The sequence below is a fragment of the Jatropha curcas genome, chromosome 2 (assembly GCF_041381405.1).
Source record: "Jatropha curcas cultivar XTBG-Jc1 chromosome 2, XTBG_Jcur_1.0, whole genome shotgun sequence".
In the NCBI taxonomy this organism is placed as follows: Eukaryota; Viridiplantae; Streptophyta; class Magnoliopsida; order Malpighiales; family Euphorbiaceae; genus Jatropha; species Jatropha curcas.
Window position 1 is genome coordinate 10,630,828 of NC_143152.1, and position 19,468 is coordinate 10,650,295.

The 19,468-nt window shown below is 26.1% G+C and overlaps 1 pseudogene across 1 annotated transcript; it reads right to left on the reverse strand.

The window, feature by feature from the left end:
* Positions 1 to 1,566: 1,566 nt before the first annotated feature.
* LOC110010520 (major allergen Pru ar 1-like) lies at positions 1,567 to 2,958 on the reverse strand (annotated as a pseudogene). The gene is made up of 2 exons (XR_016319667.1): positions 2,575 to 2,958; positions 1,567 to 2,039 (listed from the first exon to the last, which is right to left on the reverse strand). The product of XR_016319667.1 is annotated as a major allergen Pru ar 1-like (transcript).
* Positions 2,959 to 19,468: the final 16,510 nt, after the last annotated feature.

Consider the following 19,468-nt stretch of genomic DNA (forward strand, 5'->3'; position numbering starts at 1 on the left):
TATATCACACAATTTAAAGGTAAAACCACATAATTAATGCTAAAACTCACACAAAAAATAAGGAAGTAGTTGCTTGAATAAGGAAGTAGTTGGTTAAAAGGTACACACACCTATGTCGTTTATCACCTCAGTTATTCTACTAAGCATTTTTATGACTCTTCTTTAATTGATCCTCACACGTCTTATCTGAGAACTGGACCAAATTATTTTGGTTTGATTCAGTTTATTGTTTATGAAAAATCAATTAGTTTGGTCTGTACTTTCTCCGCTTTAGTCACTCTGACTACCTCTTTTTTTTTTTTTTTTTTTTTAAACCACCGCGTATCTTACACAGCTGACTAATCCGAATTCGGATTTTGCAGAAGTCTATTATAGAGGCGACCCTCCTAATCCAATTTTTTCCATTCATAACATCATATGTCGCTTAAAGGATCCAGCACCTCATCCTACTGGACCAACTAATAGTTAATCACTCAACTATTAGTTGAAAATGTAATCTATTATATATATATTCTTCATGTTTTCCATAATACAATTATCTTTTATTAATTATGACTAAGTTAAAAGTAAACCGGAAATTATCATGCCATACACTAATTAGCAAATAACTTTTTTTGATTGACAGCCCGTTTGTGGAATTCATTTGGAAATTCAATATTTGTGTTTGGAATAAAAAAAATATATAGATTTAAATTCTAGAAATTGAATTCTATGGAATTAAGTATGCCTAACTCAAATTCTATTAAAATTGGTGGAATTTCTAAATGAATTCCACAAAATTGAACCATTAATTTTTTATTGACAAAATTACCCTCTATTATAAACTCAATTGTTTTTACTCTTTCTTTTCCCTTTTTGTTTTTTTTTTTTTTTTTTTGGGAAAATTCCTACTGAGGTTTTTTTTTTCTTTACTCTTTTTTATTTTCCTTTTTGTTTACTTTTGTTTGGAAAATTCCTACTAACGATATTTTTTTTCTTTTACTCCTTTTTTCCATTTTTGTTTTTTTTTTTTTTTTTTGGAAAATTCCTACTAACGTTTTTTTTTTTTCTGAAAATCTGATACTAACTAACAATTGTTAATCTAGTAATAACATTAATTTTTTTGCTAATCTAGTAAAAACGTTAGTTATTACTGTGAAACTACAAAAATTGATTATCAATAATTGTTTCCAAATGCAATTGAAAAAACTAATAACTTCTTAAATATTTTTATACTTTTCAAATTAAATACTTAAATTAATAGGACTTTTAACAATTAAAATAATTATTATGATGAATGTTAATAATTATATAATTAATTAAATAATTAAAAATAATATGTTATTATGTTGTATATAATAAATATAATTGGTGTTTGTTATTTATTTTTATTAAATTATTATGTCAAGGGTATTATAAGAAATTAAAACAAATGAATTTTCATTTAAGAATTTATTCCAAACATAATTTCGTAGAATTCAATTAAATTCTTTATTCTAATTTATCAGATACCAAACATGAGAAATTCATTTATAAATGAATTCTACTTAGAATTCATTTACAAATGAATTCTACAATCATGATTCATTTGTTTCAAACATAGTGTGAGACATTTGAATTTAATTTATTCCAAGTAACAACCTTATACATGGAAATTGCATTCACTTGTAACTCACACCTAGAGAACTCTTTATTAATCAAATTACAATTTTGACAAAAGAAACATGAAATCCACCTGCATTGGCTTAAGACACAAACATTAATATTAATTAGGCATCAGGATTTGCCAAGAGGTAGGCTTCAATAGCCTTAAACAATCCAATAGACTTTTTTTTTCCAGCCTTAATTTCGTCTTGTTTGATCTCAAAATCACCAACAGTGTAGTATTTGCTGATGGACTTGCAAATGGATCCCCATTAGGGGCACCTCAAACTTAATCTCATTACAGATTTTTTCAAAATTTCCCATTAAGGCATCACATTCAATTGTTGTATAGGAATATGTCAACTTCTCCTTGTCTATTGCATCTGTTCTTTCCTTCACATGCTTGAATTGGCTACCTGAAGATGCAATTTTTTGATTAATTAAGTTTTGATTGAGATTTAAACTTATAACTCTATTACATTTAAAATTTTATTAATTAGACTCCAATGTATAAATAAAAACAAAAACAACAACACACCATTTCAATTAAATATTTATTATTAAATGGACAGGGTCTAACTCTGCTTAAGGGGAGAATGATCGCCTAAATCTTATATTTTGAATAAAAACTTTATCTCAAACCAATCTGAGCGTGAAGTTTATAGACAAATAACAGTGACATATGGGACCCAAAGCTAAAAGGTTAGTATATGTCCTACTCCTCCTAAAGTAGGACCGGTTTAAGTGGAACTGGACATTCAGTTGAATTGCATTTTTTGCCTTTGAAATTGAATGAATCAGACATGCTCTTATCCTATATTATAAAATAGACCAGATCTAACTCACTTCCCAAAAGCTAACTCAATGGAAGGAGGATCGTCTATATCTAAAGAACTTATCCCAAACAAATGTGAGATAACAGTATTGTATTAACTGTGACTAATTAATCACCTTCTCCAAAATTAATTTGTTTGATGGTACCAGGGCCGCCATTCCCTTCAAGAACGTCGACACTGTTGATAGCCTGAGGTAAGACCTTGGGAAGGATGGTGTTACCCTCAAGTACAAAGGACTTGAATATCCTAGTTGGTGGGATTGTAGCAGCAACCTCCATTTCATAAGTCACAACATCCATAATGAAGAAATTGTAATTACTGATATTCTGGCTTTGGGATGGAGAGTATGAAAACCCAAGAGGTGCTATTTATAGCAGGTCGAGCTTGTGTTAAACTTAAAAAGAGTTGAATCAGTATACTCTTTTTTGTCTTAATAAAGTTTAAGCTGAGATGACTAGGCAAATGCTTAGTGCTTACAAAGGTCATTCCACGTGTTGTCATGCCAATGCATAAATTCATAGTTATACTTTATATCAAAAATCTTATGGCACTCTCAGTTTTTACTTTGATTTATTGAATACTTTAATTTATAAAATTGTACCAATTAAATATTTCTACTTGCAAAAAATATTCTATTGAATTTTCAAACTTCAAAAATTAGAGCTATTAACACTTATTAGATAGTTGAAAATTTTGAAAATTATTCTTCCAAATACGATCACACATTAAGTGAATATTTTGCAAATAGATGCCAAAAGCACCAAAAAATGTTACTGTTAGAATGGAAAAGGCTATATTATTAGCAGAATTCATAATTTCAGAAGCATAATAGGCCATTTGCAAAGTTTGAAGTGCTACAAGGTTTTTTCCGCATGGTACAAGGGTATATTTGTGCATTTGGCCACACAGTATCCTGCACATAACATATTTAACTTATATGATTGAGTTACCATAATTAATTTTCTTCTCACTGATTCGAGGGATGTGAGGTCTTAACTCTCAGTCCTCTCAATCATAAGAGTTTTAGTCAATTTTATAAGTTAAGAGGTTCAAATTGTTATTTTGGCTTATTAGGTTTTTGAAAGAAATAAAAATATTATGATAATTAACTTAATACCTGAAATAGACAAATATAAAATCTGCTAACCTAAATTTTATTCAATTTTTTTATACATATGAAAACATTTAAAGAGAACCAGACTATTAGCAGTGACAAACGCGAGATTTAGAATTAGATGGAAAGGCATACACTTAAATTTATTACAATATTTTTGGGGGCCAAATATAAGAGTTAAAAAAATTATAGATATATAAATCTATATAATATATAAAAGCAGAGCAGTTTGTATTATATGAAAGTTAAGTGTAAACCTTTAAAATTGCCACGTATAAAGAGAAACAGTAGGGACAAACAAGTTTGATTAATTATTAAAAATTAAAAACCAAAAATAGGAACCATAGAGACCAACAATTCAATTTTGACCGGCAATTAATCATCACAAATATTTTGTACAAAATCAATCGAACTAGATCTTTACATTTACTACAGTATGGACCAATTGAAATATATACTTCTAGCTTTTTATTTTTTTTTTATTTTTCATTTTTTTATATTTTAACATTTTCCACTCAATTATATCTTAACGTTTTCTCTCTCTCAATTAGAACAACAGTAATATATACTTAATTTCTTATTTCAATGACGCAAAAAAAAAATTTGAAAAAACATTTCATTTTTTATTGGTAATAAGAAAAAACCTTGGTTGATTAACTTGGTATGTGGAGTAGTTTCATATACCAGGAGTTAGGTTGCACAAACATGGGACACGAGATACAGGAATATACGAGATACAATCTATATATAAATAAGCAGAGCGATTTGCATTATATGAAAGTTAAGTGTAAGCCTCTGAAATTGCCAAGTATGAGAAGGACAATAATTATTATTATTTAGCACGGTTGTAAGAAGATAATGTGTAATGACAGTAATTGTAAGAGATAAGTTATTTTATATTTTTAGATAATGTATTTATCATAATAATATCTATTAGTTACATCCCATAAAGATAATGCATTATATTGGATTAAAATTTAATTAAAAAACAAATAACCCAAGCCAGAAAATAAGAAATACTTAATTTATACCAGGAGCTAGGTTGCGCGGACATAGGACACGAGATACGGAACATATGGGATATATGATAATAAATAAACAATCATTTGTAATAAATAAAAAACATAAAATAAACATACTTAATTTTTATTTTAATATAATTGGTTTAAATTAAAATTAAATCAAAATTAAATCAAAATATATATAACCAAACTATAAAATAAAAAATATTTAATTTCTTAGATTACTTTGACGTATGAGGTAGTCTTATATGCCAGAAGCTAGACAGACACAAGACACGAGATACAAGAACGAACGGAATATGATAATAAATAAACAATCATTTATAATAAATAATAAACATAAAATAAAAAATACTTAATTTCTTATTTCAATATAATTAGTTAAATTTCAAAATTATTATCACTATTGAAAAATCTATATCTATCTATATCTATTTATATAATATATAAAAGCATGGTAGTTTGCTTTATATGGAAGCCAAGTGTAAGTAGCACAGTTTGCCACTTGACATTATTTTGAGTTGTAGAATGATGGATGTTAGAATTCACACAATTTAACACAATTGTAAGAATTGTAAAAAGATCAGTTGTTTTATATTTTCAGATAATCCTTCTATCAAGATAATATATATAAAAAAGATTATCTCTAGCATTTAATTTATAATATTAATATAAATTTATTCTTCTTACAAAATAATTAATAAGTAATCCACACGATTAAAAAGAGTGTGAATAAATAATATATTACTATTAAATAAATAATATATAAACAATTTAAAAAATATAAATTGAAACATACGGGATATAATAATTTTTTAAAAAGTAGGACATCCACACACTTAGTACATATTACACTAAATAAGTAATATATTAATATTTCAAATAAGTAAACAACAATTTATAATAAATTATAAACATAAAATAAAAAATTAATTTCTTATTTTAATGACACAAAAAATATTTAAAAATACTTTATTTTTTATTGCTAATAAAAAAAACCCTAGTTGATTAGCTTGTGTATAGAGTAGTCTCACATATAAGGAGCTGAGTTGCAGAAAAACGGGACACGAGGTACGTGATACGATAATTTTTTAAAAAGATAGGACATTCACTCGCTTAAAACATACTACACTAAATAAATAATATATTAATATTTCAAATAAATAAACAATCATTTATAATAAATCATAAACAAAAAAATAAAAAGATATTTAATTTCTTATTTCAATGACACAAAAACAAATTAAAAAAAACTTTATTTTTATTGGTAATAAAAATAAACCTTGGTTGATTAGCTTGGTGTAAGGAGTGGTCTCATATACCAGGAACTGGATTGCACAGACATGAGATACGAGATACGGGAACGTACGGATATGATAATTTTTAAAAAGTATGACATCCATATACTTAGGATACACTATAGTAAATAATTAATACATTAATATTTCAAATAAATAAATAATCATTTATAATAAATCATACACCTAAAATAAAAAATACTTAATTTCTTATTTCAATTGTTAAATTCTCAAAATTTTTATCAATATTGAAAAATATATTAATAGTGTGTATGCATTTTTTTATGTAGGTCATACCATGCATAATTTTTACTATTGCATATCTTATGAAAAGCTTCGCATGATACTTAAGGAGATATATATTAGCATAGCAACTTTTTAGCATATCTCAATAAGATACAATTTATCTTTTTATTATATAATTTTACTATTTTTGAATGATGTTACTAAATATTATTTCATCTTTTAATATTACCCTGCACATCGTTTGGATTATAAGGGAAAAAAACAATTATATTTTCAGATAATATCAAATAGGAGGAAAAAAAACTAAATTAATATTAATAAGCAAAAACTATTTTATTTGAAAATAAGAAATGAATATTAGGGAAAAGAATTCTGATAATTTTCTCTTCAAATTAGAAGGAAAATAAAAAACTATAAAATTAATTTATAGAGAAAAATTAGTTTTATTTTTCTTTTATATTCAAAAAAAATAAGTAACAAAAGTTTTTCCGAAAAAAATTTAGTCCCTTCATATTTTTTTTGATTATTCATTAATAAAAAAATATACAAATAAATTAAAAAAAATGCTTCATCACGCGACACGAAAATGTATGCGATACTAATTTTTAAAAAAGTAGGAGATCCACACGCTTAGGACACACTACATAAGTATAATACATTAATATTTCGAATAAATAAACCATCATTTATAATAAATCATAAACATAAAATAAAAAAAAAACTTAATTTCTTATTTCAATATAATTAGGGAATCATTCTAAATAATTAAATTTTAAATTATAATGCTTCGAAAAGCGAAACATAAAAAAATATATTTACATGCCAAATTGAATATTACCGCCAAAATACAGCAAGGAGCCTAACAAATTGAAGAAAAGCACCGAAGTCAGTTGGACTCCACAACAAACTTTTCCACGTGTCACCAGTAGTTAGAAAATTAGTTTAAGAGTTAGTTTCCTCGCTCATTTATGATACGAATATAAATGTGTTGTGCTGCAGGTTGACACGCAGGTTAAATGAGTGACCTGTTTATTTAAGAGTAAATAGGTAATTTTAGTGTTAGATATAAATACTCCAACAAAAACCTATTTAAATTTTATTGTTGTATTATATTTTAATTTTAATTATAAATCTTGAAGAATTTATGTATTTTAGGTGTGAAAATTTATTTTTAAATATGATTGGAGTTAAATATATTAAAAGTTAAAAATACTATAAGCAAAGTAAGTGGGTCGTATATAGATCAACACATATGCTTAACTTATTTATGATATTAAGCGGGTTACAAGTGTTGTATATGATCAACACGACCCACTTAAACTATTTATGATATTAAGCAGGTTAAACGTGTCGTATTTGTATCAACCGTCTAATTTTCGTGTTATGTTTGTGTCGAAATTATAAAAAATTATATTATCCTTAAATACTGTTGCACGCATCGCTCGGGTTCTAACACTAGTAATTTTTAAGGAAGGAAGAATATCCACACACTACACTAAATAAGTAATACATTAATATTTCAAATAAATAAACAATCATTTATAATAAATCATAATCATAAAATAAAAAAACACTAAATTTCTTATTTCAAAGACACAAAAATAAATTAAAAAAAAAAACCACTTCATTTTTATTGCTAATAAGAAAAACCTTGGTTGATTAGCTTGGTACATGAAGTAATCTCATAGACTAAGAGTTAGGTTGTACGAACACATGACACGCATATACGAAAATTTTTAAAAAAGACAGGAACTCATATGCTTAGGACACAGTACACTAAATAAGTAATACACTAAAATTTTAAATAAATAAACAATCATTTATAATAAATCATAAACACAAAATAAGAAAAATACTAAATTTCATATTTCAATGATACAAAAACAAATTAAAAAAAAACTTTGTTTTTATTGGTAATAAAAAAAATTAGTTAATTAGCTTGGTGTATAGAGTAGCATCATATACTAGGAGCTAGGTTGCACAAACACAGAACACGAGACACAGGAACGCACGAATACAACAACTTTTAAAAAGTAGGACATCCTCACGCTTAGGATATACTACACTAAATAAGTAATATATTAATATTTCAAATAAATAAATAATGATTTATAATAAATAATAAACATAAAATAAACAAACTTAATTTCCTATTTCAATGACACAAAAATAAATTAAAAAAACATTTCATTTTTTATTGGTAATGAAAAAAACATTGGTTGATTAGGTTGGTGCATAGAGTAATATCATATACTAGAAACTAGGTTGCACAGAAACGAGACACGAGATATAGGAACGTATGAGATATAATGATTTTTTAAAAAAGGTAGGATATCCACACGCTTAGAATATAGTATACTAAATAAGTATACATTAATATTTTAAATAAATAAACAATCATTTATAATAAATAATTAAAAAATACTTAATTTCTTATTTAAATGACACAAAAATAAATTAAAAAAACACTTCATTTTTTATTGGCAATAAAAAAAACTTTGTTGATTACCTTTGGCAATAAAAAAAACTTTGTTGATTACCTTGGTACGTGAAGTAGTCTTATATACCAAAAGTTAAGGTACACGGACAAAGGACACAAGATACAAGAATATATGAGATACGATAATTTTTAAAAAATATAGGATATCCACACGCTTAGGACACACTACACTAAATAAGTAATACATTAATATTTCAAATAAATAAACAATCATTTATAAATAAATCATAAACATAAAATAAAAAAAAACACTAAATTTCTTATTTCAACAACAAAAAAACATTTCATTTTTATTGGTAATAAAAAAAAAACTTGATTGATTAGCTTAGTATATAGAGTAATATTATATATCAGGAGTTAGGTTGCACGAACACAAGACACGAGATATAGAAACGTATTAGATACAACAATTTTTAAAAAAGGCAGGATATCCACACGCTTAGGACACAATATACTAAATAAGTAACACATTAATATTTCAAATAAATAAACAATCACTTATAATAAATCATAAACATAAAATAAAAAAACACTAAATTTCTTATTTCAATGACACAAAAATAAATTTAAAAAACACTTCATTTTTATTGGTAATGAAAAAAATCTTAGTTAATTAGCTTGGTGTATAGAGTAGTCTCATATACCAGGAGTTAGGTTGCACAAACACATGACACGAGACACGAGAACATACAGATACGACAACTTTAAAAAGTAGGACATTCACACGCTGAGGATACAGTACATTAAATAAGTAATACATTAATATTTTAAATAAATAAACAATCATTTATAATAAATAATAAACATAAAATAAAATAAAAAACTTAATTTCTTATTTCACTGATTCAAAAACAAATTAAAAAAATACTTCATTTTTTATTGTAATAAAAAGAACCTTGGTAAATTAGCTTGGTGTATAGAGTAGTCTCATATATCAGGAGCTAGGTTTCACGGAAATAGAACACGAGATAAAGGAATGTACGTGATATGATAATTTTTAAAAAAGATAGGACATCCACACGCTTAGAATATAGTACACAAAATAAATAATACATTAATATTTTAAAATAAATAAATAATTATTTATAATAAATTATAAATATAAAATAAAAAAATACTTAATTTCTTATTTTAATGACGCAAAAATAAATTAAAAAAAAACACTTCATTTTTTATTGGTAATAAAAAAAATCTTAATGATTAGTTTGGTCTATAGAGTAGTTTCATATATCAGGAGCTAGATTGCATGGATACGGGATAGGAGATACGGGAAGAGATACAATAATTTTTAAAAAGTAGAACATCTACACGCTTAGGACACACTGCACTAAATAAGTAATACATTACTATTTTAAATAAATAAATAATCATTTATAATAAATCATAAACAGAAAATAAAAAAATACTTAATTTCTTATTTCAATCGCACAAAAAAAAAAAAACACTTCGTTTTTATTGGCAATAAAAAAAATCTTGGTTGATTAGCTTGGTGTATGAAATAGTCTCATATACCATGAGCTAGGTTGCACGGATGCGGGACATGAGATACAATAACGTAATAATACGACAATTTTTTAAAAAAGTAGGACATCTACACTCTTAGAATACACTGTACTAAATAAGTAATAAATTAATATTTCAAATAAATAAACAATCATTTATAATAAATTATGAAGATAAAATATACTTGATTTCTTGTTTCAATGACTCAAAAATAAATTTAAAAATAAACACTTCATTTTTTATTGGTAATAGGAAAAAATCTTTGGTTGATTAACTTGGTGTATGGAGCAGTCTCATATACTAAGAGCTAGATTGTACAGACACGGGACACGGGATACGATAATGCAATAATTTTTAAAAAGGTAGAACATCCACACACTTAGAATACACTACACTAAATAAGTAATACATTAATGTTGAAAATAAAACGACAATCATTTATTATAAATTATAAACATAAAATAAAAAATACTTAATTTCTTAGTTCAACGGTTAAAAAAAATAAAAAAAGAAACACTTCATTTTTTATCGGTAATAAAACGAAACTTTGGTTGATTAACTTAATGTATAGAGTAGTCTCATATTCTACGAATTCGGTTGCATAGACAAGGTACACGAGATACGAGAACATACATGATATGATAATTTTTGAAAAAATAGGATATCTACACGCTTAGGACACAATATACTAAATAAGTAATACATTAATATTTCACATGAATAAACAATCATTTATAATAAATTATAAACATAAAATGAAAAAATACTTAATTTTTTCAGTATAATTAGTTAAATTCTCAAAATTGTTATCACTATTGAAAAATAAATCAATAGTATCTATGCATTTTTTAATGAGGTCATACCATGTATGACTTTTGCTATTGCATACCTTATGAAAATTATTATCACTATTAAAAAATACATCAATAGTATCTTGCATTTTTTAATGAGATTATACCATGTATGACTTTTGTTATTGCATACCTTATGAAAAGCTTCGCAGGATACTTAAGAAGACATATCTTAACGTTGCAAATTTTCAGCATATCTTAATGAGATACAATTTATCATTTTATTATATAATTTTACTATTTTTAAATGATATTATAAAAAATTATTTTATCTTTTAATATTGCTCCGCGCATCGCGCAGGTTCTAACACTAATATAAATACATATTTAAAGAGATAAACTTTTACACTTGTTAGAATATTCATAATTATCTTGATATTACTTCTAGATTTATAGGACATTCATTTTTTTTATAACAAAAAATTTAGTATCTTTTTTTTTTAGAATAAAAAAATTCGTATCTTAAAATGCTTGTGGTTGATTCTAAAACCTTTTCTCCTTTGAATTTAATATGTTATTGTAATATATTAGTATAAGGCATATGATATTATGATTAGCTAATACTGAATCTGCGCGTATAATTTTCTGTTTTTAAAATTAAATTTAATGTAATTTTCAAGAAAATAATTTTAATTTATATTTGTTTTGCTTTAATTTAAATAATTTGCTTATGTACTTTTGATTAAATGATAGAAGCTAAAACAGGTTCTTTTTTAAATTCTCAAATATTGAACTGAAATATTAATTAGCACAAATAATTATTGTAAGCAAATTATTGTTATTCAATTGATATATTTAGTTAATTATTTTTTTTCTTTGAAATTTTCATATATTCAAATTAAATAAAGTATAAGAATATTTAATCTTAATGAATAAATTTTAGGGAATTGAAATTAATATTTTAATTATATTTATTAATCTAATTATATTAATTAATTAATTTTTATTAACTACGGCTCTATTATAACCCCATTAGTTTTTTTATAGAATAAAAACTATTTTTTTTCAAAAAAAAAAAACTATTTAATAAAAAAATTTATATTTATTATATATTAATTATAATGAAATCTTATTGTTTGATTGTAACTCCATTATTTAATAAAGAATATTTAATTTCTATTTAAATATAAAAAATATTAATTATAATAAAAAAATAAAATATCATATCTTCACTTTCATATTTTAACAAGTTTTCACGTAAGCGTTTAGGTTTTAGTAATTATATATTTATATAGATGTGGGACGAAATCCAGAGGCCCAAATCAAGAGGCCCTAAGTACATTCTATACCGTTTCACATGAAGCCATTAGATAAAAGGGGGACCTTGGCCCAATGGGTAAATCTGGGTCTACCTGCATTGGATTTAAGCCTCATAATAGGCCCATAAGAATATTAAAGAGGTTCCAATCGGCACCCGAGAACAGGTACCAGTATCGGTGTTTGCACTTATCTCATTTGGGCTATTTCCCCCGGCACCGGGGAACTATAATTAGAAGCAATGAGACCTTTTTTAATGTACCTTATACGGTTTTTAGTTCAGCTAATTTATACAGCTGATATTTAATTTGAGCCTAACTGGTAGGTTTTAGGTATTCAGAAAATATTTTAATGAGCAGTTGATAAATTGTTAAAAGTCCTAATGAGGTGTTGATTCCATCAACTAACATTTTAGAGCTTTTTTTCGTGTCAATTAATAGCTAATTTATACTTATATTATTTAGAGTTTGTTCGGCAATATTAGCTGTTGTAGTTGCTGTTAGATGTTCTATTAGCGGTTAATTATTAGTTGCCTTGATAGTCGTGTGTTTAATTAGCTGTTTACTTAAAATAACAAAAAAATGATATTAATTGTTTAATTAGCTGAATTCAAAGGAAAAAAATAATGGAGAAAATTGTAAAAAAAATAATAATAATTAAAAGTTTAAATGCAAAACGTTAAAAGCAAAGCGTAATCGTGTTTAACGTTCCATACATTATCGTGTTTAATATTTCATTTCTAAAAACTGTTATAAAAGCTATGTTGGCGAACGCTATAATTAAAGAAAATTATTTGGCTATACTAGGTCCATAGCCACACTTATAAAGCAAACCAATGACAATAAGGATTGTTTAAAAAATGTTTCAACTTTATTCTTTTTTTTTTTCTCAATGTATGGTCAGAAATACCATCATTTCAATAAAAAATTTTATTCTCATTGGATTGGTATATGAGTGTGGCCATGGACCCGGTCTAGGTCAAATTTTCCCACAATTAATAGAGATAGAGTTTTGATTTGGTCACAACGCTAAAAACTAACTCAAAAGTTGTTACTAAACCAAGCCTTAGGCTCTATTAACCTCATAAGAATAATTGCTAATACTTTTTAATTAATATATTTTATCATTTTTTATAGCTATATAAAAATAATGATTTTCTATTAAATATTATTTTAAAATTTTAATTAATATATTTTTATGTCACACATTAAAATGAAAAGAAATATATTCACTTTAAAATTTGAAAAAAATTATATATATTATACATCGTAAGAAATAAAATCTTTAATAGTCATTTTACATTTTAATAGTAACACTACTAAAATTTTATTAAATACCAACATTCACCGTCTAACCGTTATTAGTGACTAGATATCAACAACCACTGTCATTTATCACGTATGAATAGCTAAACCAAATGATCCCTTAATCTACATTTGCAATCTTTTAATTTTCACCAAATTATGAATCAATTATTTTAAAGGTTGATGTGTTTAGTTTCCAATTCTATTTCTAGAGGTAACCTGAATGGAGGTAGCTCAACGACAAAGAGTATTTGTGGGGTTGATCACCATTGCTTAGGTCATGAGTTTGATCCTCCGCAATGCAAATTCCTCCCAGGCCAGCCCCTTGCCTCCGAGAGTGAGCAGGAATTAGTCAGGTTTATAAACCAGTAAAACAGATACGGGCCTTGATACCTTATGCAAGTATAAAAAAATTCTATTTCCAGAGGCTTTCTTGATTGATAGAATTTAAAATCAATGGAAAATGAAATTTTTGGAATTTAAATTTTATTGATTTTGAAATTAATAGAATTTTACATTCCATCATTTAATCACTAAACAAAATTTATATATCTAAAAGATATTTTCAGATTAAATTAAGGTCATATTAGATTAAGGTCATATTAGATAACAACTTTTAGATATCATATATTATTTTGATATGGTGAAAGCACTACTTTTATTGTTTATAGTATTGATGTAGCGTTCTATACCGGTGTTTAGTCGGTGAGAAAATGCATTATGTAATTTCTCTTTTAACATTTGATGGAACGATAGCAAAACACTTGACCACTATTGTTATAATTAATAGCTATTAAAACACTTAGAACGGGGCCTAGGTGTTTTAGATTTAACCATTAAATAAAAATGATGAATTTAAAAATCTCATCTTTAATATGGATTTTGTCTTTTTCTAATATGGTACTGGATTTAAAATCTGTCAGTTTCGTATATTGCTGCAGATTTTTATATGCCAAATAAATTCAAGTACCATAACTTAAGCTCTAATTACACGACTTAAAATGCAATGTTCTCCTAAAAAAAAAAAAAAAAAAAATTGAGATTGAGAGTTGGATATCATGAATGGACTAAATACTCACAAGAAGTACTTTATTCATTTATGAGCCGAATCGGTGTGAGCTGGATGCTAAATCAAAGTCATGGTATGGAAGTGCTATTTTAGCTGTTTTAACTTTAAGAAGTGTATGATTATAATTTAGCATTTCTTGTATGCATGGGCCACAGAACATTATATGTAATAAATTACTATAATAAATAATACTGGCTTTTTCAAAATAATAATAGTAATAATTATGAAAAAGGACTTGGGAGAGCTAAAGATTGGATTCTTAACATCTTTTCATTAAATGAAACATTGAATTATGATATGTTAATTTCATTGTCCCTAACAATTAATACAGTTCCATTATATTTGCATCTTATTTTGGAAAGAAACCTCTATCAATTTAATCATATAATTTTTAACAAAAAAGTTTTATATTTCATCTCAAGAAAAGGAAATAATGACACTTTCTCATAATTGAGATATTTAGAGGATCATATGATTGCTTAAAAACTTTTTTTTAATTATGACATGATGTGTAAAATTCAACTGGGCCATTATAATCAAAAAGTGTATATATATTTTTTTTCATTTGATTCCTATTAAAATTTTAACTCAAAATTTTTTAAATTTAACGACCATCTTGTTACCACTAAATTACAAATCGTTTGTTAATTTATTATTATCTTTTACACAAGGTTTGTGGAAAAATTTTGGTAAATATGATATCATCCTATCTTTGAAACCTATGACCTAGGAGATTTTTCACCTCAATCATTGTGTCGGTTAGATATTTATTTGTTTATTTATTTTTTCATATAAAATGAGTCTAAATGTCTAATGGTGTATTTTTTCACTCGATCTTTACATGTAGAGGTCACTTTGCAAGCATCGTCTCGCTAATCAAACCTGCTTCGTTTTCATTGAAATAATAATAATAAAAAAAAATCCTCCATCACCCAATTAACTATTGGCAGAAAATGAACAACTTGAAAGCTGTAAACCGCTTGAGTGCTTAATTAATTAAACACACTAAGGTATTATATAATATTAAATCTACTACTAGTGGGTAACCAGCACTATTTTTGAAATGAAACCTTAGACTACTCAACTTATGAACTAGTTAGTCAAACCAATATAATTTGGTTATACCAATTTACAAATCAACAATTTTCATATAGTCTAATCCAACTGGAGTTAGACTTATTTTTCACTTTGTCTTTTAGTTAAATAATCATAGGATTATATTAATTTTAAAATTTTTAAAAATGCATGACAGTTTTTTCACAAAAATAAATAGTTGATTTGATATATATATACTCCTTCCCTTTTAAAGTATAAGTTGTTTTTAAATGATATTTTTTAAATATTATCTTTATTTATATTAGATATAATATAACTGTCTTTGCAAGTTATTTTTTATTTTGAGATAAATTATATTTGATTTTGTGATAATTTAAAAAAATAATTATTTTCTTAAATCATTTATATTTTGAGAGATATATATAATGAGCAAAATACAGTGAAATCTAACGAACTGATCAAAATTAGTCTGGTTCAATTTTTCATATAATCAATTTGATTTCTTTTTAATAAATAGAAATGAAAATTTTTCATTTGATTTGGATTTTATTAAGTCAAAAAAATATAGTCAGCCATTCTCCATGAAAGAAAAGACAAAACATGATAAAAGAAAAAAATTATGAAAGAGAAGACAGAGAATGATAATAATGGCGTAAACAAATGTAGAAAAGGAAGTGGTGGAGAAGAAAAACATGATTGCTTGAGAAGAAAGGAAAAAGGAAAAATTAAGTACTAAAAGGCCAAAAACAAAATATAGAAAGAGAGCAAGAAAATGAAGCACGCTAGGCGGCAGTGACAGAAAAAGTGTAGAGGCGGAGAAAGCACGTCCCCGACAAGCCCACTCCCTGCGGTGTGCACTTTGTCTCCTTGAAATATGTGTAAGATGAAAAAAAAACCAGTCCCCTGCCCACACCACACACACATTCCCTTTCAATTCAAAGCCAAACCCTCTTTTGTCCCTTCTTTTTTATTCTTTCTTTCTCATTGCAATGTCTATTTGTCAGTCGTCTTTTTGCACGCCTCTCTCTCTCAATCTGTGAGGATACTTGGGCATGTTCTTATATGGATTATATGGTAGACATTTGGTCAAATTTAATAATAGTTATTATTATTTGAGATTATGAATACTCGATTAAATTTGTTTAGCTGTTTGGTTGAATTAGTGGTTAGAGAGAAATCATTATTGGATATTTTTTTATCCACAAATTTTGCAATATTTTTAAATTTAATAGTTAATGATTTGAGATGATTATTATTGAAATGTTAAAAATTTGCATTTTGACCATTAATTTTAATTTGGTTATTCAAACTAACAGTTAGTAGCATTAGAATAACAATTAATTAGTAATATTTAATTTTTCTTCAAATTAACAATTTTTAATCATAATTTTCAAATTAAACAAGGAAAAATTATAATTTTAATCCATGTAGTTTGCTATAAATTATTAGTCTATCCCTATATTTTAAAAAATACAGTATAATATTCTAATAATTTTGTCCATTAAATACTTTTGCCATTCAGGCCCATTTTATTCTATTTTTCAGTACAAGTCAATGGAAAAAGATAGTCAGAAGAGAGAGATAATATTGTTGCTCAAAAACCTCCCTAACAACTTAGTCATCATCTTCCACTTCTTTGTCGCCGTCAACCCTGTAAAAAGAGCAATAAAATTACCAAGGCAAAACACCAATGCCCTATTTATTGTAAATGAAGCAGATCCCCAATAATTTGTGTCTTGACACGACAAATCAGATTTTATGTGTAAATTCTAAATCTCAAATTATGGCTTTTTTCTCGGATGAAATTACGGATTTTGACTCTATAATCAACTAGAAGTATGAACCAAAGATATCAAGGTGAACAGATGAATGCTATAAATATTAATTATCTTTGATAAGTTCGAAAGCAAGTTTAATGAAGAACCAAAGAGAATTTGTCTCTTTTGAAATAAAACTCATAAACTAAAGTATGTCTCAATTGTCTCCTGAAATACTGAAAACTAAGTATTTATAAACTAAGAAATCCTAAAAATTAAATAAAACATAAAGCCCAATTTAAATAGACCAATTATGTTAATTAAAACATAAAACTAATTCCAAGACTCAAAGCCCACATGTTTGGATCATTTTAATTAGCCTTGGATATTTTTTTAGGTTAATCTCTTCATGATCATAGCTTGTTTATTTTCATTATTGAACATGCATCTTACCCCTTTTCTTGAAAGGGATTTGTCCTCAAATCCAAATCTTTATTGCTCCATAAGTATGTTGGTGTGTCGCTTCCCTTAAGTGTAACTAGATTAATGCATACTCCTAGATCAAATGGAAAGTTCTTAAATTCTTTATCTTGCATCAGATTAGATTGAAAAGAGTATAGAATCATCTCTACTAGCCAATAGAAGTGCTCTCCTTTTAGTTTCAAAACCTTCTTTTTGTTAAAGTATGTTACCAATTTTTGTACTTTTGAGTACCTGCTCTATATATTACAAAAAATCAAAGTGAACATTATCGACTTGATGTGTAATTCCTTCGATAGATAGTGTTCCTTTTGTAATTCCACCTGAGCTACAATAGAATTCTCTTTAACTAGTTGTATCTTTCCTCTTTCTATTCAATTAATGGCTCTAAATTATCCTTGATAAAAAATAAACTTTCCCCTTTTCTTTTCGCCAACAAAAGATTATTAGCTTGTAGCTATTGTGAATCAAGAGGTACTAAGGTTATTTGTCTTCCATCCTTCATTAAAGAATAAGTTCTTTTGATTTTATCATGATTAGTAGACCTGTTAACATGTCGTGGTCTTCCCAAAAGCAAGTGACTAGTACTCATTGGAGCCACATCACCTAATATCTCATCTTTGTACCTTCCAATTGAAAATGGAACAAGAACTTGCATAGTCACTCTTACCTCACCACCTTCATTTAGCCACTAAAGCTTGTATGCATTATGGTGTATGGTAGTAGATAACCCTAGTTTTTCTACTAAGTAAATAGAAGCTATATTGACACAACTATCTTCATCAATAATAATTCTACCAATCTTATTACTCCTTACTGAGAATGTACTGAGGAATAACCTCACCTTTTGTTCATCATCATTATTTACATAAACATTAGGAACATGCCTTGGTTGCCTCCTTTGCAGGTTATTAATAAGTGCATCCTATTTTTATATTCTATTTCCTATTTCTTCAAACATCACGGTCATGTGCGTGAAACGTTGTTGTATATCTTAAAGAATAGAACATCTTGTTTCATTACATCACTACATTTGTTAAACATGATGATAAATGGACAAGAACTCAAACAAATAGAATCAAAAGATAGCAAGAAATATAACAATTATTTTTCGATTTCAATAAAGAATAAAAATTAGACGATTTAACATGAAAAAAAAAAATCAAAAGCAAACGAAAATAAATGAAAGCAAATGAAAGAAAACAAAAACAAACGGGAACAAATGAAAGCAAATGGAAACAAACGGAAACAAGCTGAAGCAAACATAACAAATAGAAATAAACAAAAATGAACGGAATCGAATATAATCAAACAAAAGCAAATGGAAACAAATGGAAATAAATGGAAGTAAACAAAAATAAATGAAAACAAACAAAATTAAACGGAAACAAACAGAATCAAATGAAAACAAAGGAAGCACATGGAAATAAATGGAACAAACAAGAACAAATTAATACAAAATAAAGGTAGATACAACCTGATTTGAGCCAAGGCTCTAATACTAAATGATGCGGAACCCCAAGAATTGTGTCTTGACACCCCAAATGGGATT